At 36.6% G+C, this 23,146-nt stretch overlaps 1 pseudogene; it reads right to left on the bottom strand.

The window, feature by feature from the left end:
• Nucleotides 1-301: 301 nt before the first annotated feature.
• The window catches only part of LOC109680471 (solute carrier family 7 member 12-like), a 63,311-nt pseudogene continuing 40,466 nt past the window's right edge, over nucleotides 302-23,146 (bottom strand).

Genomic DNA, 23,146 nt, shown 5'->3' with positions numbered 1-23,146 from the left:
GGAATGACAGCCGTATGTTAAAATGGCCACTTTTTTATTGGTTGAGATGGGGAGGGTCTCACAAACTTTTTGCCTGGACTGGCCTTGAACCTTGATCCTTCTGATCTCAGTTTCTTGAGTATCTAGTATTCACATTCTTCTGTTGTTAGAACTTACACTTAGTATATGTTTATTTTTCATTTATAGTTTAGATCATTATTTTTCCTTAGATTCTTTGTAAAGAAAGACCAAAGCATGAAGAGATTATGTTTTCATTACTGTGGGCATTTCAAACAAATCTGTACTATATAGGAGTTCCCAGTCATTCTGAGTATGGTGGTATGACTATTTTCCCCTTGTTTATGCACATCATACCCAAGGAGATGATTTCTTGGGGTGTCAAAACTGTCAGGTAGGATATGTCAGTCAATAAGTATATTGTAACCAGGATAGACAGGGAGGAGAAAAAAGATTTGGGAATCGTCTCAACAGGATATTTTACTTCTATGAAACACAAATTAACTCATTAGAAGAAAGTTATATCATTGTGAAATTTTTGAACACTTTTTATAATCAAAATGGGATATTATTATTCATGTATCTCTGTTCCTTTATTTTCTCAGGTGTACACTTGCTTGTACAAATTTTGCCCAAAAGCTTGCCTTTTCTATGATCCTGTAGTAAACAAAATTATACAAAAGTCCCACTGGTCCTATTATGGAGGCATTTGGTCCTTCAGCTGATGAATGGGTTGAACTTGAGCCCTGGCACTTCTTTTTGTCACTAAAGATTGCTTTGATTATTGACAGATCTGCTACCGAGATGGATGCATTGGTGGTTTTTTTATGTTGGTAGTATTGGGGGTTTGAACTCAGGGTCTCACATTTGCTAGGCAGGTGCTAATCACTTGAGCTGCTCAGTCAGCTTGCATTGATGGCTTTGAGACCCAATATAAATCCTTATATCAGAGGTAAATCTAAAAAAATGTATAGTGGTGCTTGGGAACCAATGCTGTTCCTTTGACATAAGAATTTAGAAATAAGCCATCACTTTTCATTGTGCTTGGTCAAGAATGAGGCAGATCTGTGGCACTATTCACAATAGCCAAGTTATGGAAACAGCCAAGATGTCCCACCACTGACGAATGGATTAAGAAAATGTGGTATCTATACACAAGGGAATTTTATGCAGCCATGAAGAAGAACGAAATGTTATCATTCGCTGGTAAATGGATGGAATTGGAGAACATCATTCTGAGTGAGGTTAGCCTGGCCCAAAAGACCAAACATCGTATGTTCTCCCTCATATGTGGATATTAGATCAAGGGCAAACACAACAATGGGATTGGACTTTGAGCACATGATAAAAGCAAGAGCACACAAGGGAGGGGTGAGGATAGGTAAGACACCTAAAAAATTAGCTAGCATTTGTTGCCCTTAATGCAGAGAAACTAAAGCAGATACCTTAAAACCAACTGAGGCCAATAGGATAAGGGGACCAGGAACTAGAGAAAAGGTTAGATCAAAAAGAATTAACCTAGAAGGTAACACACACGCACAGGTAATTAATGTGAGTCAACTCCCTCTATAGCTATCAACCAGGAAAAACCCTTGTTCCTTCCTATTATGGCTTATACTCTCTCTATAACAAAATTAGAAATAAGGGCAAAATAGTTTCTGCTGGGTATTGAGGGGGTAGGAGGGAGAGGGAGGGGGTGGAGTGGGTGGTAAGGGAGGGGGTGGGGGCATGGGGGAGAAATAACCCAAGCCTTGTATGCACATATGAATAATAAAATAAAAAAAAAAGGATGAGATATTTTGAAAAAAAAAAAAAGAATGAGGCAGATCAAAAACTTCTCAGGGCCAAATTTAAGGGAAAGAGTTCTCTATGCCTAGGATCACTGCACTTTGACACACAAGAGCTCAATTCTATAATCTATGGTTTTACGCTTTCAAGTAACATTAATGTAGGGTTGATTATGATAGCAAGCTGCTTTCAGTTCAATAATCTGACAGCATTATTGCACACATCTCATTCACTTCCTACAGCTTGCACAGATGTGTCATCAGATAAGGCAAACTTTAAATTAAAACAAGAGATTCATAACTGGCACTGAGCACAAAATGTGAGTGACTCCTGATCCAATGTGACAATGATAGTTGTTTGAAGGGTCTAGTGAAACTTTCTTATTGGCAGACATTCTAGTAGAGCAGAAGGTCAAGGTTTTCATGCAGAGATGGATAGCTAGCTCATTCACTATCTTTGCTGGAAGAATATTCATATTTTATGAAGGAAAACTTATCAGATTGATTTTTAAATGCTAAAATGGCTTTCTAATGAATAGAAAGAAATTCTTTCCTAAGTGAAAGTACAAAACTGACATCATGGTTTAATTATGTTTTTAGGGAATAATAAAGGAAGTGACACACAGATATACACACAAAGAAAAAAAGACAGATTAAGATATAACTATCAAAATCAACATAGAAAAATCATTAGCATTTCTATACATTAATAATGAACAAACTGAGAAAGAATATATGAAAACAATTCCATTTACAATAGCCTCAAAAAAAATCAAATACCTAGGTGTAAACCTAACAAAGGATGTGAACGACCTCTACAAGGAAAACTATAAACTTCTGAAGAAAGATATTGAGGAAGACTATAGAAAGTGGAGAGATCTCTCATGCTCATGGATTGGTAGAATCAACATAGTAAAAATGTCTACACTCCCAAAAGTAATCTACATGTTTAATGCCATTCCTATCAAAATTCCAATGACATTCATTAAAGAGATTGAAAAATCTACCATTAAATTTATATGGAAACACAAGAGGCCACGAATAGCCAAGGCAATACTCAGTCAAAAGAACAATGCTGGAGGTATCACGACACCTGACTTCAAACTATATTACAAAGCAATAACAATAGAAACAGCATGGTACTGGCACAAAAACAGACATGAAGACCAGTGGAACAGAATAGAGGACCCAGATACGAAGCCACACAACTATAACCAACTTGTCTTTGACAAAGCGCTAAAAATATAAGATGGAGAAAAGACAGCCTCTTCAACAAAAGCTACTGCTGGGAAAACTGGTTAGCAGTCTGCAAAAAACTGAAACTAGATCCATGTATATCACCCTATACCAAGATTAACTCAAAATGGATCAAGGATCTTAATATCAGACCCCAAACTCTTAAGTTGATACAAGAAAGAGTAGGAAATACTCTGGAGTTAGTAGGTATAGGTAAGAACTTTCTCAATGAAACCCCAGCAGCACAGCAACTAAGAGACAGCATAGATAAATGGGACCTCATAAAACTAAAAAGCTTCTGCTCAACAAAAGAAATAGTCTCTAAACTGAAGAGAACACCCAGAGTGGGAGAAAATATTTGCCAGCTACACATCAGACAAAGGACTGATAACCAGAATGTACAGGGAACTTAAAAAACTAAATTCTTCCCAAATTAATGAACCAATAAAGAAATAGGCAAGTGAACTAAACAAAACTTTCTCAAACGAAGAAATTCAAATGGCCAAAAAACACATGAAAAAATGCTCACCATCTCTAGCAATAAAGGAAATGCCAATTAAAACCACACTAAGATTCCACCTCACCCGTTAGAATAGCCATCACTAGCAACACCACAAACAACAGGTGTTGGCCTAGATGCGGTGAAAAAGGAACCCTCTTAGACTGCTGGTGGGAATGTAAACTAGTACAACCACTCTGGAAAAATTTTGGAGGCTACTTAAAAAGCTAAACATTGATCTACCATTTGATCCAGCAATATCACTCTTGGGGATATACCCGAAAGAATGTGACACAGGTTACTCCAGAGGCACCTGCACACCCATGTTTATGGCAGCACTATTCACAATAGCCAAGTTATGGAAACAGTCAAGATGCCCCATTACTGATGAATGGATTAAGAAAATGTGGTATTTATACACAGTGGAATTTTATGCAGCTATGAAGGAGAATGAAATGTTATCATTCGGTGGTAAATGGATGGAATTGGAGAACATAATTCTGAGTGAGGTTAGCCTGGCCCAAAAGACCAAAAATCATATGTTCTCCCTCATATGCGGACATTAGATCAAGGGCAAACACAACAAGGGAACTGGACTTTGATCACATAATAAAGCAAGAGCATACAAGGGAGGTATGAGGATAGGTAAGACACCTGAAAAACTAGCTAGCATTTGTTGCCCTCAACGCAGAGAAACTAAAGCAGATACTTTAAAGCAACTGAGGCCAATAGGAGAAGGGGACCAGGAACTAGAGAAAAAGTTAGTTCAGGATGAATTAACTTGGAAGGTAACACACATGCACAGGAAATCAATGCGAGTCAACTCCCTCTATAGCTATCCTTATCTCCCCTAGCAAAAACCCTTGGTTCTTCCTATTATTGCTTATACTCTCTCTTCAACAAAATTAGAGATAAAGGCAAAATAGTTTCTGCCGGGTAGTGAGTGGATGGGGGGGAGAGTGAGGGGGTGGGGGAGTAAGGGAGGGAGTGGGGGATGGGAGGAGAAATGACCCAAACATTGTATGCACGTATGAATAATAATAATAAAAACATATAACTGTCAATCTGTAGGTGTGGCTCAATTGGTAGAACACCTGCCTAGCAAATGTGAAGCTCTGAGTTCAAATCCTAGTACTGCTCCAAACAATCAACCAAACCACACCAAAAAATAACTGTATCACTGGGAGGAAGAGGGGAAACTGAAGCTATAATTACAAGATAACCTAACCCATAAAATCCTTGGAACAGACTGGCAATTCTAGCTGTAAAATAAGCTCATACTTCCTGCAAACCTTAAACCCAATGTTGGATTTGGTTTGGCAGTAACTGTTCTGGGTTGGAAGTCTAGCCTCCATGAAGAAAGAATTTTGTTTTTCTCTTTATCTTGGAGGACTGTAGCAAGATGTCATCTCAAAAGAGGGCCTATTGTTTGATACTGTGATATTTGGGGACTCAAAATCAATAAGCAAACCTGGCTCAGGGAGTCTTGTGACACCCTGCCATAGTGTCAGGGAGGAGATAGCCAGGAGAGGTGGTCATGCAGAAGGAGAGGGTCTGACAATAGGGCACTCTAGTAGTGAAGGGCATGGTAGTTAAAGGCCCTGTCTTCCCAGAGGAGAGTGGCAGAAACAAAACATTGAGTCCTGTGGCTGGTATAATATTTGGACTCTATGGCCTGCCTCCTGGCTGAGTGTATTGACTGTTGAATCACCTGATACCCACAGTCTACTTCTCCCAACTAGGATGCTAAGTGTTGGGCAGGTCCTGAAAGTGTTGAGACCTTCCCTTAGGAACTGTATCCTGGCATGTGCTTGTTGCTAGGTGAATCTAAGGGCCCACATCTTAGGTCTCTGTGTCACATGATTTCCTCAGCTCTTCCCCTACTATCCCTGCCCTCTGACTGCTGAGCAGGGTCTGAAAGCACTGAGGCTTGCCATCAGGAGCTACACACTGGCATGTGTCTGTTGCCAAGCAAGTTCAAGGGCCCCCAGCCCAGGCCTGCCAATGCATATAATTTCTTCATTCTTCTCTGTACAAGAAGGTGAACTGATAGGCAGGATCTGTAAGCACTGAGGTCTGCCACTTTGAACTACATCCTGGAATATGTTAGATGCCAGGCTGGGTTGAGGGTCTTAAATCCAGACCCTCTGATTCATGAGATCATAGTTTCCTCCTCACCACAAGCAGAAAGAGCAACGAGGATCTCAATTCTCTCCTAGCCAGTACAGAACTTAGTGCTCTGTTTGCTCCTTTCACTCTCTGATTGATTTGGGGGTTACTCTGAAGCTTAAATATTAACAAACTGGTGAGTTTGTAGAAAAAGTCAGAACCTGCCCAGCCAACAAGTTATAAAGCCCCCTGAAGCCAGCAGCAGCTCCCAGTACAAAAAGAAGGGAAACTTCTATTGTGAAAGTAGCCCAGTATTGGATAACTGGTGTTTCTGTGAGACTCAGCTAGATTACTTTGATCTGAGGAGTGCTTGGGATTGGGTAAATGCTTGGCTTCTGAGCCATACACAGAGTTCCATTATGATAAATCACACCTCAATCTGGACACTATACTGTCCTGCTTAAACATTGAGAGTATTTCAACTGAAAGACCACAGGGGATTAACATTTCCAACCAATGACTTGGTTTTAGATCTGCAAATCTGAATACAGAAAGGCAAGAAACATGAAAAATCAAGGCAATATGACTTCTCTAAAATTCAACTACTCTATAGAAACAAATAGCAATGGCAGTGAAGTAGATGAAATTTCAATCAAGAATTAAAAAGAAATGATTATAAGAATGATCAGGGAAAATTAAAAAGGACAGGTATAAATGAACAAATTCCTAGAAAACATTTAAAAAGATGAATGAAATGAAAAAGACGATGTAGGCCATGAAAGAGGAATTCCATACAGATACAGAAATTCTGAAAAAAATGAGATTGAAATTCTGGAAATGAAAAACTATTATTTGTTTATTATTATTTGTTTGGATATACCCAAAAGACTGTGACACAGGTTACTCCAGAGGCACCTGCACACCCATGTTTATTGCAGCATTATTCACAATAGCCAAGTTATGGAAAAAGCCAGGATGCCCCACCATTGACGAATGGATTAAGAAAATGTGGTATCTATACACAATGGAATTTTATGCAGCCATGAAGAAGAACAAAATGTTATCATTCGCTGGTAAATGGATGGAATTGGAGAACATCATTCTGAGTGAGGTTAGCCTGGCCCAAAAGAACAAAAATCATATGTTCTCCCTCATATGTGGACATTAGATCAAGGGCAAACACAACAAGGGGATTCTCCCTCATATGTGGATATTCTGATAACCAGAATATACAGGGAACTTAAAAAACTAAATTCTCCCAAAACTAATGAACCAATAAAGAAATGGGCATGTGAACTAAACAGAACTTTCTCAAAAGAAGAAATTCAAATGGCCAGAAAACACATGAAAAAATGCTCACCATCTCTAGCAATAAAGGAAATGCAAATTAAAACCACACTAAGATTCCACCTCACCCCTGTTAGAATAGCCATCATCAGCAACACCACCACCAACAGGTGTTGGCGAGGATGCGGGGAAAAAAGAACCCTTTTACACTGTTGGTGGGAATGTAGACTAGTACAACCACTCTGGAAAAAAATTTGGAGGCTACTTAAAAAGCTGGACATCGATCTACCATTTGATCCAGCAATACCACTCTTGGGGATATACCCAAAAGACTGTTACTCCAGAGGCACCTGCACATCCATGTTTACTGCGGCACTATTCACAATAGCCAAGTTATGGAAACAGCCAAGATGCCCCAGCACTGACGAATGGATTAAGAAAATGTGGTATCTATACACAATGGAATTTTATGCAGCCATGAAGAAGAACGAAATGTTATCATTCGCTGGTAAATGGATGGAATTGGAGAACATCATTCTGAGTGAGGTTAGCCTGGCTCAAAAGACCAAAAATCGTATGTTCTCCCTCATATGTGGACATTAGATCAAGGGCAAACACAACAAGGGGATTGGACTATGAGCACATGATAAAAGCGAGAGCACACTAGGGAGGGGTGAGGATAGGTAAGACACCTAAAAAACTAGCTAGCATTTGTTGCCCTTAACACAGAGAAACTAAAGCAGATACCTTAAAGCAACTGAGGCCAATAGGAAAAGGGGACCAGGAACTAGAGAAAAGGTGAGATCAAAAAGAATTAACCTAGAAGGTAACACCCACGCACAGGAAACCAATGTGAGTCAATGCCCTGTATAGCTATCCTTATCTCAACCAGCAAAACCCCTTGTTCCTTCCTATTATTGCTTATACTCTCTCTACAACAAAATTAGAAATAGGGCAAAATAGTTTCTGCTGGGTATTGAAGGGGTGGGGGAGAGAAGGAGGGGGCAGAGTCGGTGGTAAGGGAGATGGTGGGGGCAGGGGGGAGAAATGACCCAAGCCTTGTATGCATATATGAATAATAAAAACAAAACAAAACAAAACAAAAAACCAAATAACAAAACATGATTGAAGGGTGTAAGAGGATGAATATGGTGGAAATATTATGTACTCATGCATGAAAATGGAAAGATGAGACCTGTTGAAACTATTCCAAGAATGGAGGGAGGGGAGAATAAAGGAGAAAAATAGTGGGGGGTGAATACAACTATGATATATTGTAAGAACGTTTGTAAATGTCACATTGTACTCCCAGTACAACAATAACATGATAATACAAAAGAAAAATGTAAAAAAGAGAAAGGCTCCTCAGTAGACTGGATGAACTGAAGACAGCCTATCAGGGCTTGAAGACAAGGTAAATGTGTCAGAACATACACATGATGATAGAGAAAAAACCTGCAGTATGAAAGGAACAAATAAGATCTCTGTAGACCATTAAAAAAAAGAACAAACCTACAAATCATGGCCATAGAAGAAGGAGAAAAGGTGTAAACTAAAGGCAATGAAAAATATTCTATAAAATAATAGCAGAAAATTTCCCAAATCTTGAGAAAGAGCTGGTCTCCCAGGCCCAGGACACTTTTAAGACTACAAAAACACAAAAAGAGTAAAGAAACTTCCCTATGTCATCATAGTTAAGACATTAGGTATAAAGAAGAAAGAAAGAGTACTGAAGTGTAAAAGCAAATTCATTAGAATAACAGCTGAATTCTCAACTGAAACTCTTAAAGGCAAGGAAGGCATGGAATGGTGTATTTCAAGCCTTGAAAGAAAATAAATGCCAAACTATATTACTGTACACAGCAAAACTATCATTCACAATGTAAAGAGAAATAAAAACCTTCCATGACAAACCAAAAAGCAATTCACAATCACTTAAACAAACACTGCAGAAGATTCTTAAAGGAATCCAACATACAGAAGAGGAAGATAAACGCAATTATGAAAATATGTAATATAAGAAAGAATAAATCTCTCTAGGTGAATAGGTAAGAGCTTAGCACCAAAAAGCTGATAAGATGGTAGAAATTACTACATACTTTTAAATAATAACTCTGAATGTTATTGGGGCTCCATTCTCTAATTAAAAGTCATAGACTGAATTAAAAAACAAGACCCAGCCATTTGTTGTCTCTGAGCAATGCACCATGCTAGCAAAGACAAGATTAGAGTGAAAGGATGGAAAAGGATTTTCCAAGCAAATGGAGCATAAATGTAAGCAGGAATAGCTATACTCATATCTGAGAAAGTAGGTGTTGAAGCAAAATTAGAAGAGACAAAGGTCACTTTATGTCAACATAGGGAACAGTCTATTAGGAGGAGATAATAATTGTAAGTATCTATGAATCAAATGTTGATGCACCCAATTTCATAAAGCAAACATTACTGTACATAAAAGCACAGATAAACCCCAATACAATAATACTGGGTGAATTTAATATACCACTCTCACCAAAAGATAGGTTATCCAGACAAAAAAATCAACAGGGAATCAGAATTTATTGGCACTATAGATCAAATGGACTCAATACTCATCTACAGAATATTCCTCCCAAAGCTAAAGAATACACATTCTTCTCAGCAGCCCATGGAACTTTCTCCCAAATAGATTATATCTTAGAACATAAAGTAAGTTTTAACATAAACAAGAAAATTGAAATAATTTCTTGTATTTTATAAGACCACAATGGAATGAAACTAGAAATCAATCACAAGAGAAAGTCCAGAAAACACCCAAATGCATGGACACTGAAAAATTCACTCTTGAGTGATCAGTGTGTCATCAAAGAAATAAGAGGGGGATAAAAAAATTTCTAGAATCAAGTGAAAATGAAAACACAGCTTACCAGAAACTTTGGAACATAGCAAAGGTAGTGCTAAGTGGGAAGCTTATAGCTATGGGTATCTTCATTAAAAAATCAGAGCGATCCCAAATAATAAACTTAATGATGTACCCCAAGCTCACAGAAAAATAAGAACATGACAAAACTAAAAGCAGCAGACAGAAAGAAATAATAAAGATCAGAGCATAGATTAATGAAATAAAGATTATAAGAATAATACAAAAATTATATGAAGCCACACAACTATGAGCAACTTATCTTTGACAAAGGAGCTAAAAATATACGATGGAGAAATAGCAGCCTCTTCAACAAAAACTGCTGGGAAAACTGGTTAGCAGTCTGCAAAAAACTGAAACTAGATCCATGTATATCACCCTATACCAAGATTAACTCAAAATGGATCAAGGATCTTAATATCAGACCCCAAACTCTTAAGTTGATACAAGAAAGAGTAGGAAATACTCTGGAGTTAGTAGGTATAGGTAAGAACTTTCTCAATGAAACCCCAGCAGCACAGCAACTAAGAGATAGCATAGATAAATGGGACCTCATAAAACTAAAAAGCTTCTGTTCATCAAAAGAAATGGTCTCTAAACTGAAGAGAACACCCACAGAGTGGGAGAAAATATTTGCCAATTATACATCAGACAAAGGACTGATAACCAGAATATACAGGGAACTTAAAAAACTAAATTCTCCCAAAACTAATGAACCAATAAAGAAATGGGCATGTGAACTAAACAGAACTTTCTCAAAAGAAGAAATTCAAATGGCCAGAAAACACATGAAAAAATGCTCACCATCTCTAGCAGTAAAGGAAATGCAAATTAAAACCACACTAAGATTCCACCTCACCCCTGTTAGAATAGCCATCATCAGCAACACCACCACCAACAGGTGTTGGCGAGGATGCGGGGAAAAAGGAACCCTCTTACACTGCTGGTGGGAATGTAGACTAGTACAACCACTCTGGAAAAAAATTTGGAGGCTACTTAAAAAGCTGGACATCGATCTACCATTTGATCCAGCAATACCACTCTTGGGGATATACCCAAAAGACTGTTACTCCAGAGGCACCTGCACATCCATGTTTATTGCGGCACTATTCACAATAGCCAAGTTATGGAAACAGCCAAGATGCCCCAGCACTGACGAATGGATTAAGAAAATGTGGTATCTATACACAATGGAATTTTATGCAGCCATGAAGAAGAACAAAATGTTATCATTCGCTGGTAAATGGATGGAATTGGAGAACATCATTCTGAGTGAGGTTAGCCTGGCTCAAAAGACCAAAAATCGTATGTTCTCCCTCATATGTGGACATTAGATCAAGGGCAAACACAACAAGGGGATTGGACTATGAGCACATGATAAAAGCGAGAGCACACTAGGGAGGGGTGAGGATAGGTAAGACACCTAAAAAACTAGCTAGCATTTGTTGCCCTTAACACAGAGAAACTAAAGCAGATACCTTAAAGCAACTGAGGCCAATAGGAAAAGGGGACCAGGAACTAGAGAAAAGGTGAGATCAAAAAGAATTAACCTAGAAGGTAACACCCACGCACAGGAAATCAATGTGAGTCAATGCCCTGTATAGCTATCCTTATCTCAACCAGCAAAACCCCTTGTTCCTTCCTATTATTGCTTATACTCTCTCTACAACAAAATTAGAGATAAGGGCAAAATAGTTTCTGCTGGATATTGAGGGGGGGAGCGGGAGGGGGTGGAGTGGGTGGTAAGGGAGGGGGTGGGGGCAGGGGGGAGAAATGAACCAAGCCTTGTATGCACATATGAATAATAAAAGAAAAATGAAAAAAAAAATAAAAACAAACTTTCTAAAAGCAAAAAAAAAAAAAAAAAAAAAAAGAACATCCTGTGACCCACCTGTGACTCCCCATAGCCAAGTCTGACCGCTACTGGCCTAGAAGGGAGGGCGGGCTCCACTGCAGAAGGAGTGTGGAACAGTAGAAAGGGCTGCCAAGGAGGTGACAGGAGCCCCTCCTCCCAACACGAGGTACCATACATCAGTGGATAATCTAAGTTGGACTTTTGACTCTAAAACAGCTAGAATTCAAGAAAGTTAAAACTCTAATGAAGTGAAGAACCTCTTGACTAATTATACCCTCTGATGTCCAAATAAGGGACTATTGTGAGTGCTTGTGCTACACTTACAAGAATGACCTTGTTTTTTGTCTTTCTCCTGGGCTGGGTAGTGGACTATACTTTGTTAAGATTTGAAAGACATCTGTAATGTTGCATAATAGATTGTCCATATTAATAACTTAATAAATAAATAGTATATCAACTAAAAAAAAAAAACTAACCAAAAAAAAGTTGGTTCTTTGAAAAGATAAGACTGATAAACCGTTAGTCAAACTAGCCAAAAAGAAGAGGGAGACCTGGGGTGTGGCTCAAGTGGCAGACCACCTGCTTAGCAAGAACAAGACCCTCAGTTCAAACCCCAGTGCAGCCAAAAACAGAGAGAGAGAAGACCCAAAAATAAAATTAGAGATCAGAAATGGGACATCACAACAAACACCAATGAAATTGAGAGGATCATTTGGGGATACTTCAAAAATTTATATTCTATAGAAGGAAAGTTCCTCAACATTATAAAAGCTATATATGACAAACCTACAGCCAGCATTATACTTAACGGAGAAAAATTAAAACCATTCCCTCTAAAATCAGGAACCAGACAAGGATGCCCACTATCTCCACTCCTATTCAACATAGTACTGGAATTCCTAGCCAGAGCAATTAGGCAAGAAGAAGGAATAAAAGGAATACAAATAGGTAAAGAAACTGTCAAAATATCCCTATTTGCAGACGACATGATCCTATACCTTAAAGACCCAAACAACTCTACTCAGAAGCTTCTAGACATCATCAATAGCTATAGCAAAGTAGCAGGATATAAAATCAACATAGAAAAATCATTAGCATTTCTATACACTAACAATGAGCAAACGGAAAAAGAATGTATGAAAACAATTCCATTTACAATAGCCTCAAAAAAAATCAAATACCTAGGTGTAAACCTAACAAAAGATGTGAAAGACCTCTACAAGGAAAACTATACACTTCTGAAGAAAGAGATTGAGGAAGACTATAGAAAGTGGAGAGATCTCCAATGCTCATGGATTGGTAGAATCAGCATAGTAAAAATGTCGATACTCCCCAAAGTAATCTACATGTTTAATGCAATTCCCATCAAAATTCCAATGACATTCATTAAAGAGATTGAAAAATCTACTGTGAAATTTATATGGAAACACAAGAGGCCACGAATAGCCAAGGCAATACTCAGTCAAAAGAACAATGCAGGAGGTATCACAATACCTGACTTCAAACTATATTACAAAGCAATAACAATAAAAACAGCATGGTACTGGCACAAAAACAGACATGAAGACCAGTGGAACAGAATAGAGGATCCAGATATGAAGCCACACAACTATGAGCAACTTATCTTTGACAAAGGAGCTAAAAATAGACGATGGAGAAATAGCAGCCTCTTCAACAAAAACTGCTGGGAAAACTGGTTAGCAGTCTGCAAAAAACTGAAACTAGATCCATGTATATCACCCTATACCAAGATTAACTCAAAATGGATCAAGGATCTTAATATCAGTCCCCAAACTCTAAAGTTGATACAAGAAAGAGTAGGAAATACTCTGGAGTTAGTAGGTATAGGTAAGAACTTTCTCAATGAAACCCCAGCAGCACAGCAGCTAAGAGATAGCATAGATAAATGGGACCTCATAAAACTAAAAAGCTTCTGTTCATCAAAAGAAATGGTCTCTAAACTGAAGAGAACACCCACAGAGTGGGAGAAAATATTTGCCAATTATACATCAGACAAAGGACTGATAACCAGAATATACAGGGAACTTAAAAAACTAAATTCTCCCAAAACTAATGAACCAATAAAGAAATGGGCATGTGAACTAAACAGAACTTTCTCAAAAGAAGAAATTCAAATGGCCAGAAAACACATGAAAAAATGCTCACCATCTCTAGCAATAAAGGAAATGCAAATTAAAACCACACTAAGATTCCACCTCACCCCTGTTAGAATAGCCATCATCAGCAACACCACCACCAACAGGTGTTGGCGAGGATGCGGGGAAAAAGGAACCCTCTTACACTGCTGGTGGGAATGTAGACTAGTACAACCACTCTGGAAAAAAATTTGGAGGCTACTTAAAAAGCTGGACATCGATCTACCATTTGATCCAGCAATACCACTCTTGGGGATATACCCAAAAGACTGTTACTCCAGAGGCACCTGCACATCCATGTTTATTGCGGCACTATTCACAATAGCCAAGTTATGGAAACAGCCAAGATGCCCCAGCACTGACGAATGGATTAAGAAAATGTGGTATCTATACACAATGGAATTTTATGCAGCCATGAAGAAGAACAAAATGTTATCATTCGCTGGTAAATGGATGGAATTGGAGAACATCATTCTGAGTGAGGTTAGCCTGGCTCAAAAGACCAAAAATCGTATGTTCTCCCTCATATGTGGACATTAGATCAAGGGCAAACACAACAAGGGGATTGGACTATGAGCACATGATAAAAGCGAGAGCACACTAGGGAGGGGTGAGGATAGGTAAGACACCTAAAAAACTAGCTAGCATTTGTTGCCCTTAACACAGAGAAACTAAAGCAGATACCTTAAAGCAACTGAGGCCAATAGGAAAAGGGGACCAGGAACTAGAGAAAAGGTGAGATCAAAAAGAATTAACCTAGAAGGTAACACCCACGCACAGGAAATCAATGTGAGTCAATGCCCTGTATAGCTATCCTTATCTCAACCAGCAAAACCCCTTGTTCCTTCCTATTATTGCTTATACTCTCTCTACAACAAAATTAGAGATAAGGGCAAAATAGTTTCTGCTGGGTATTGAGGGGGGGAGCGGGAGGGGGTGGAGTGGGTGGTAAGGGAGGGGGTGGGGGCAGGGGGGAGAAATAAACCAAGCCTTGTATGCACATATGAATAATAAAAGAAAAATGAAAAAAAAAAAGTATGCTACATGCATGTATGGAAATATCATAATAAAACCTGTCATTTTGTGCAATTAATATACACACTAATAAAAAGTGAAAAAATCCGTTAAAAAAATTTATATTCTAATACACTGGAAAAGCTAGAAGAAATGGATAAATTAATAAATGCATATGAACTACCAAAATTGAGCTGGGAAGTTACAAACCACTTAAACAGATCTATAACAAGCCATGAAATTGAAGCAGTACTAAAGAGATGCCCAATAAAGAAAGGCCTACCACTATATGAATCCACAACTGAAGTCTGCCTGATATTTGAAGAATAACTCACAACAATGCTTTTCAAATTTTCCTATAAAATAGAAAGGGAAGGAATACTGCCAAACTCATTCTATGAAGCCAGTATTAACCTGATACCAATTCAGATAAGGGTACAACAGAACAAAATTATGGACAAGTTTCCTTGATGAACAGAGATGCAAAAATTCTCAACAAAATACTTAGAAACCAAATTCAACAGTACATTAAAAATATCATATATCATGGTAAAGTTGATTTTATTCCAAGGGTGGATGAACATATGCAAACAAATTCATGTAATATAGCATATAAATAGAACAAAATATAAAAATCATATAATCATCTCAATGGATGAAGAAAAACCTTTTACAAAACTCAACAGCCTTTCATGATAAAAGCCCTGAAGAAACTTGGAATAGAAGAAATGTACTTCATAATAAAGGCTATATATGATAAATCTATGGCCAACATAATAATATATGGGCAGAAACTGAAACCATTTCCTCTAAAGCCAGGAACAAGACAAGAGTGTTCTCTCTCCTTTCACTCTTATTAAATATAGTACTGAAATTCCTAGGCAGAATAATATGGCAAGAAAAAGATATAAAAGGAATAGAAATAGGAAAGGAAGAAGTCAAATTATCCTACATTTAAAAGGCCATCAAGATTCCACCAAAAACTCTTAGATCTGATAAACACTTTTGGTATAGTTGCAGGATACAAAATCAACATCCCCAAATCAATAGTTTTTCTATATACTAATAATGAACAGACTGAGAGAAATTCCAGGAAAATAATCTCATTTACAGTGGCATAACTAAATTAAATGCCTACTCACAGCTTAACAAAGGAGGTTAAAGACCTTTTACAATGAACACTTTAAAACACTGAATAAAGAAATTGAGGAAGATACCAAAAGATGGAAAGATAACTCATGCTCATAGATTGGCAGAATTAATATTGTGAAAATGGCTGAAAGCACACTGAAAGCAATCTACAGATTCAATGCAATCCCCATAAAAATTTTAATGCAATTTTTCACAGAAATAGAACATTTAATGATAAAATTCATATGGAAGCACAATAGACACCAAATATTCAAAGGCAAAACAATTTTGAGTAAAAAAGTGCAATGCTGGAAGATCTGAGCTCACATTATATTACAGAGCCCTATTAAGAAAAATAGCATGGTGCTGGCACAAAAAGACACAAAGTCCAGTGGCATACAACAGAAGATCCAGAAATAAACCCATACAGCTAATGCCATTTTCTTTTTGACAAAGGCATCAAAAACATACATCAAAAACATACATTGGAGAAAGACCACTTATTCAACTGGATATCCAGATGTAAAAGACTGAAGCTATCTCTCACCCTGTAAAAAATTCATTCAAAAAGGATCAAAGATCTAAATGTAAGGCTTGAAACTTTAGAACTACTAGAGGGAAACAAGGAAAACTTCTGAAGATACAGGTATAGGCAATACCTTTCTGAATAGGACTCTAGTTGCTCAGTTAAAAGGAGTAAGAATTGACAAATAGGATCGTATTAAGTTAAAAAAGCTTCTGTAAAGCCAAGGAAACTATCAACAGAGTGAACAGAGAGAATATCGTCAGATAAAGGAGTAATATCTTGACTGTATATAAAGAGCTCAAACACTTAAGCCCCAAAAGAACAAACAATCCAATTAATAAATGGCAAGTAAATGGGACAGTTCTCAAAAGAAGAAACACAAATGGCCAATAAATGCATAAAGAAATGTTCAGCATTCTTAGCCATAAAGGAAATGTAAATCAAAACTACACTGAGATTTCATCTTACCCCAGTCAAAATGGGAATCAAGAAACCAAACAACAAATGTTGGCAAGAATGCAGGGAAAAAGGAAACTTATTCACTGTTGGTGGGAATATAAATTACTGCTGCCACTATGGAAATCAGTACAGATGTTCCTCAAAAAATGCAAAGTAGAGCTACAATATGACCCTGCTATACCACTTCTGGGCATATATCTGGAGTATAAATCAACATATAAGAGAGATACCTCTGCATTCATGTTCATAGTAGCACTATTTGCAATAGTTAAACTATGAAATCAGTCATGTGTCCATCAACTGATGAATGGATAATGTGATATATATTTGCAGCCTAGTGTTCCTGCACCAGTGATCAAAAACAGTAAAGAACATGCTAGGTCTGAAAGTACGGGATGCTGGGTACATGACGGGTTTAGGACAATGGTTAACATGATTTGTTGGCATTGGCAGCAGGGTCCCAGCTGAACACTTCCACTCTTCCTCCTTTTCCATGGAAGGCTAGACAGCATTTCTATAGGAATATATCTCTAGACAGGACTTAAAGAGGTCTTTGGGTTGGAGCGACCAACTGGGCTCCAAAGCCCAGCTCAATCCAAGAGCACCATGAATAATTGTGTCCATATGGTTGCGAAGGTATTCATGGAAGGTCTGTCAAATCTCTCTGGAATGGTTAGGATGGAGTAGATAAAAACCTAGGACTCAAGCAGATTTCAGGCATTTTAACAGTCATTTTCAGCTACAGTCATGAGAAAAAAAGTTTAAAAGAATCACAGCCATTTTACTAGAATATAAACACCATGATAACAGGGAGTTGTTCACTGTTGTGTCTAGAATAATGTCTGGATGGCAGACAGAAGTGCTTAGTAAATATTTGTTTAATGTATGAAAGATGATTGAATGCCAAGACTCCTCTAAAGAGTTAAAACTCAAAATTGGAGGAACTAACACCATAAGAAGGAGAATTAAAAAGCAAGAAAAAAGAACTGTAGAGTAACAGGTCACCTCCAAGAGCTTCACACTTTACTGTCACTTTACCTTTAATGTTCTCCCTAGGATATGTACCTCAGTCTCTCCCTTACTACTCTCTTAATCTTTCCCATGTTATCTCAGAAAAGGATGTCCCTCACTACCCTATGCAAAACCTTGTCCTTCCTTCAAGTTTTTATTTCTTGTTATGTACTTATTACCATTAGATGCTTGTGTGTGTGTATAATGTACTTATTTAATAATTAATAATTGATGTACAATATATTCTCCTTATTTTGTTTCATTTATTTATTTACTTACTGATTTTGTTTCTCTCCTTTCACAAAAATATAGCTCATAAAAGCAAGGATTTTTGTCTATTATTTTTGCATTGCCGTGTTACCAGTTTCTACAATAATACATTGCATTTAGTAGGCACTAAGCAAGTACTGAATAAATAAATGGATGACTTTGTTAATGACTGATTGATTGGGACTCAATAATAAGTGTGGAAATTCTTTAGTAACTGGAGATGGGACTATTACTGTATATTTGATAAAAAATTAGATTCTTACACTAAAACAAATTCTTGATGGGTTCTGACCTGATTTTGAAAAAAAACTGAAATTTGTAAAGGATTATAGAAAAAAATATCTTGAAAATGTTCTGGCAGAGAGGATTTTTTAAACAAAACAAAAAGCATGGATAATGTAAAGGACTTATGAAAACTGAATAAATTTGAGACTGTTAAAATAGAAAAATTTCCATTTGTGTATAAGCAACAACCAAAAAAAAGGGAAAAGTATGTGAAAAGTAAAAGATATAACATGGGAGATAAAATATGAAATATATTTATATGCAAATATAAATGTGTTTATATTATGTATAATATATGATAAATATACACACACACAAATGTTTCCCAGATGTATATAGAGTTACCACAAATTAGTGATAAAATGGTAAAGTAGGCAATTCGTAAATGAAGGACTATGTATGGCCAAGGAAATAAAAACAAATACTCAACCCCTGTTACAGAGGGAAATAGACGTATAACTTAGTCAGAATTGATTTAATCCATGATTAAACTATTCAGATTTAAAAATATTTAAAAATCTGAGAACACATTAGAGAGTATGAACAGTAATGGGGCATACTAACTTATTGGTGCTTATTTTACAACCCAGAGAGTTCACTCCTATGTGCATACCAGATAAATTCTCCATATATATACATTAGAAATTAGATACATGAATTCACTGTAACTTTGTTTAGCAGGAAGCATGGACAGGACTTAATTAGCCCTCAGAAAATGGGAAATGATGATTTATTTCTATTGTAGAATGTTGTACACAGGTAAAAGGAATGAACTAGTAAATGTTAGTAGTATAGATAAATTAGAAGATGTTGCTGAGTCAAAACAGCAAATTGCAGAATGATGTATAAGTACAGTATTTATATCAACTTACAAAAAAGACAACTGTTATTAAGCATAATGCAATACATTGGAACTACAAAACAACTGCCAAAAGTAAAATTTTTATGGCTACATATTTTTTGTGTGTTTGGACTAAGGGCTTCTTGCTAGCAAGGAAAGCACTCTACCACTTGAGCCAATCCTTCAGCACCCCTCAACTCATGTTTTTTATGATTACATATTTAAAACCATACTACTAACTGAATGCAGAGGCCCACATCTGAAATCTGAACTGGGAGTGGGGCAGATGGAGGAGGATCACAAGTTTGAGGCCAGGCTGGGCTATAAACAGAGATCTTGTCTGTAAAAAACAAAACAAATATCAACAATGACAACAATAAAAACATTATTCTAAGTAAAGAGAAATTAAAGAACTTTAAATGAATTTATTGCAGGAAAACAGTGACAACAAAGACTGAAAATATTCATTTCAATAAGCATGATATGAAGAAAGGTTATCCAACTTCTTTGATTACTTATAAATGATATAATTCTAATGAACAAAAAACTACTGATAGTGCAATATTTTTTTCTATTAAAAAGTCATAGCAATTTAGAAACAAAAGAAGTTATTGTAACTTTGTAAGGGACATCTTAAAATGCCTACAGCAGTCTTACTTGAGAAATCATTAAAATATTCCTATTGTTATTTAAAAATGATCCCCAGCCAGGTGCTGGTGGCTCACACCTGTAATCCTAGCTACACAGGGGCAGATATCAGGAAGACTGCAGTTCGAAGCCAGCCTGGGCAAATAGTTCATGAGACTCTATTTTGAAAAAACCCATCACAAAAAAGGGCTGACTTTTTGTGGAGTAACTCAAGATGTAGGCCCTGAGTTCAAACCCCAGTACCGCAAAACAAAATAAATAATGATCTTCAGATTGCATATCATCATAACTGTGTCCATATCAGTTGTCTCAAACCTTGCCTTAAATATTATTCAAGCACAATAAAAGTCCAACAGAAACTGTTCTGGAACTTTACTATTATTTCAAAATGTATACTATCTCAAAAATGGTATTTTGAAAAACAGGAAGATTAGACATACCAGACATATAAAAATATTATAAATCTATAATTATCATGTCAAGTTAATATGGACAAACCAATGGAAGAATTGAGTCTAAATATGAATCTTTTAAAATATGGAATTTGTTGTATAATGTTGATGTCATTTCAATTAATGAGTAAAGCATAAAGCATGTAATAAACGGCAGTCATTTGGCTATCCACTGGAGAATATTGAGTTAAATTTCTCCCTCAAATTTGTCAGAAATTTTTCAGAATTCATTTCAAATGAATTAACATGAAACATGTAAAAATGTCTCTTATACACAGAAAATGTTAGAAGAAAATACATAATAATAATTTATGACATAACAATGTCAAAAATATTTTTGACATTGAAATAAGTATTCCTTAATAATATTCCAAATCCAAAAAAATAGAAACTATTAAGAATAGAATTAAAATTCTGTGTACTGAAATGGACACTATGAGCATAGTCAAAGAAAATTGAGATATTCAGAAACTATCTGAATAAATTAAAAAATGATATCTGTGCTTTAACCTACAAAGCATCTTCACAGCAAAGGAAATAATCAACAGAGTGAAATGACAGTCAAGAGAATGGGAGAAAAGAGGATCAGCTCCAGGCAGTTAGCTATGAAACTCTGTGTCAGTTAGCTTTAGGATACAATAACAAATACACAAGACAATCAACTTATAAAGAGGAAAGGTGTGTTTTGACTCACAGTTTTGTAAGTTTAATCCTCACCCAATTAGACTTTTTGACCATGGCCTATGTAGCACAGTACATCATGGAAGGTGAATGACTGGGAGGTCTGTTTACCTCATGGTGGCTGGGAAGCAAAGAGTGAGAGCAAGAAAACAAGACTTTTACAAATTCATTTGAGAACATGCTCTGTTGAGATGAAGCCTCTAGCTTCATCTCACTATGTTCCATTTCTTTAATGTTTCACCACCTTTCCGTGGCCCAAAGGCCTGGGAACAAAGCCTTGTTTAGCTCAAGGCCTCTGGGAAATATTAAAGATCTAACTTATAGCATTCTGTATTCATATACACTAAATATTTCTGTTTTTGATTCATGCACCATTTTATTGTCCAAGGTATTGCAAAGTGACTGCACTAACAATTCATGGTACTAGGTAAACTAAAGCCTTATACATGGAAAAACTTTATTTTGGGTTAAAATTAATCCTTTTCATTGCAGGAAATTCCAATGTTACATTAATCAATGAGTAGAAAAGAACATGTTAAAATACTTAAAATCATATAGCTTATAAATTTTAATAATCTATATTCATGATCAGAATGTCTGATTGAGATCATCAAAAATTTTGGAAATTTTTTTATTAGGATTTATTCGTTATACAGGGGGAGAATCACAGCGACAATCCAGAAATTTGAGAATCAAGAATTTTGAGAAATTAAATCTGCTGGGTCAGATTGCTAGTTTCCCTCCACTTTCTCCAAATCTGTTCTTTTCTTCTGGAGAACATAGCTGTCTAGATAGAAATTTCCCAGCCTCTCTTGGAGATAGTATGACCACATATTTAATTCTATCCAGTGGAATGTGAGCAGTCATCTTTCCCTGGGCTTTGGCTTTTCCCATGTTGCTATTGACTAGAAGATGGATATAACAGTGGCTCTGCTCTGACAGAAGATAAAAATGACACCCAAGGGTTGGCAGAGCAAAGTAGAGTCTCTTGGTTTCCTGAATGATCTTGTGGAGAAGAGGCACCCTGCCAGCCTAGATCAGTTGCACTGCCACATGAAAGAGGAACATCTTGTATTAAGATCCCATGTTTAACTCAGCCTTTACCCTAATACACCAGTTCATGGTATAGCCCCAGAAGTTTCTTCTGAAATGTAAAACAAATAAAACAACCTGGTCACATTTTCAGATTCCCCTTAAAAAAAAGAACTTTGAGAAATTGTTAAATGTTTTGATACAATATTATAAAAATTTAATGCATAAAATTTATAAGACTAGTGCATTTAGGAAAGCAAGCTCAAGTTTTTCATTAAAAGTTTTGCAAAGATATTACTTGAAAGTTTTATACAAAATAAATAGTTAATTGTTTCTTAATATTCTGTATTTTATTTCTTCATAATTTAATTATGTAAATGAAATATAGTACATTGATTTCTTTGAAAACTTTCATATATTACAGGGTGCTGTACCATTATTACTAAATTCTCTGGGTGCTGTGATATCAGGATGGGAAGTGTTGATCTATAGAAACAACAGTGAGTACATAGAATATCCATTGTACCACTTTCTTAGCATGCAAATATCAGACAGGCTCTTCTCGCTGCAGTGAAATGCAAATCAGAATAACATTGAGATTCCACCATACTCCAGTCAAAATGGCTATCATCAATAACACAACAACAAATGTTAATAAGAATGTGGAGAAAGATGATCACTTCTACACTGTTAGTGGGAATGTGAATTAGTGCAACTGCTGTGGAAAGCAATATGGAGGTCCCTCAGAAAACTAAAAATAGAACTACTGTACAATCCAACAATACTACTCCTAGGCATATACCTGAAAGAATGTATTCCAGAATATGATAGAGCCCCTTGCACACTCATGTTGCAGAATTGTTTGTAGTAGCTAAGCTTTGGAAGCAGCCCAGATGACCCATGACTGATGAATGGAATAAGAAAATATGTATTTGTACACAATGGAGTTTTATTCATTCTTATAAAGAAGA

The sequence above is a fragment of the Castor canadensis genome, chromosome 3, assembly GCF_047511655.1.
Source record: "Castor canadensis chromosome 3, mCasCan1.hap1v2, whole genome shotgun sequence".
Taxonomy (NCBI): Eukaryota; Metazoa; Chordata; class Mammalia; order Rodentia; family Castoridae; genus Castor; species Castor canadensis.
The sequence above is the reverse complement of the archived record's forward strand: the minus strand, read 5'-3'. Positions and strand labels throughout refer to the sequence as shown.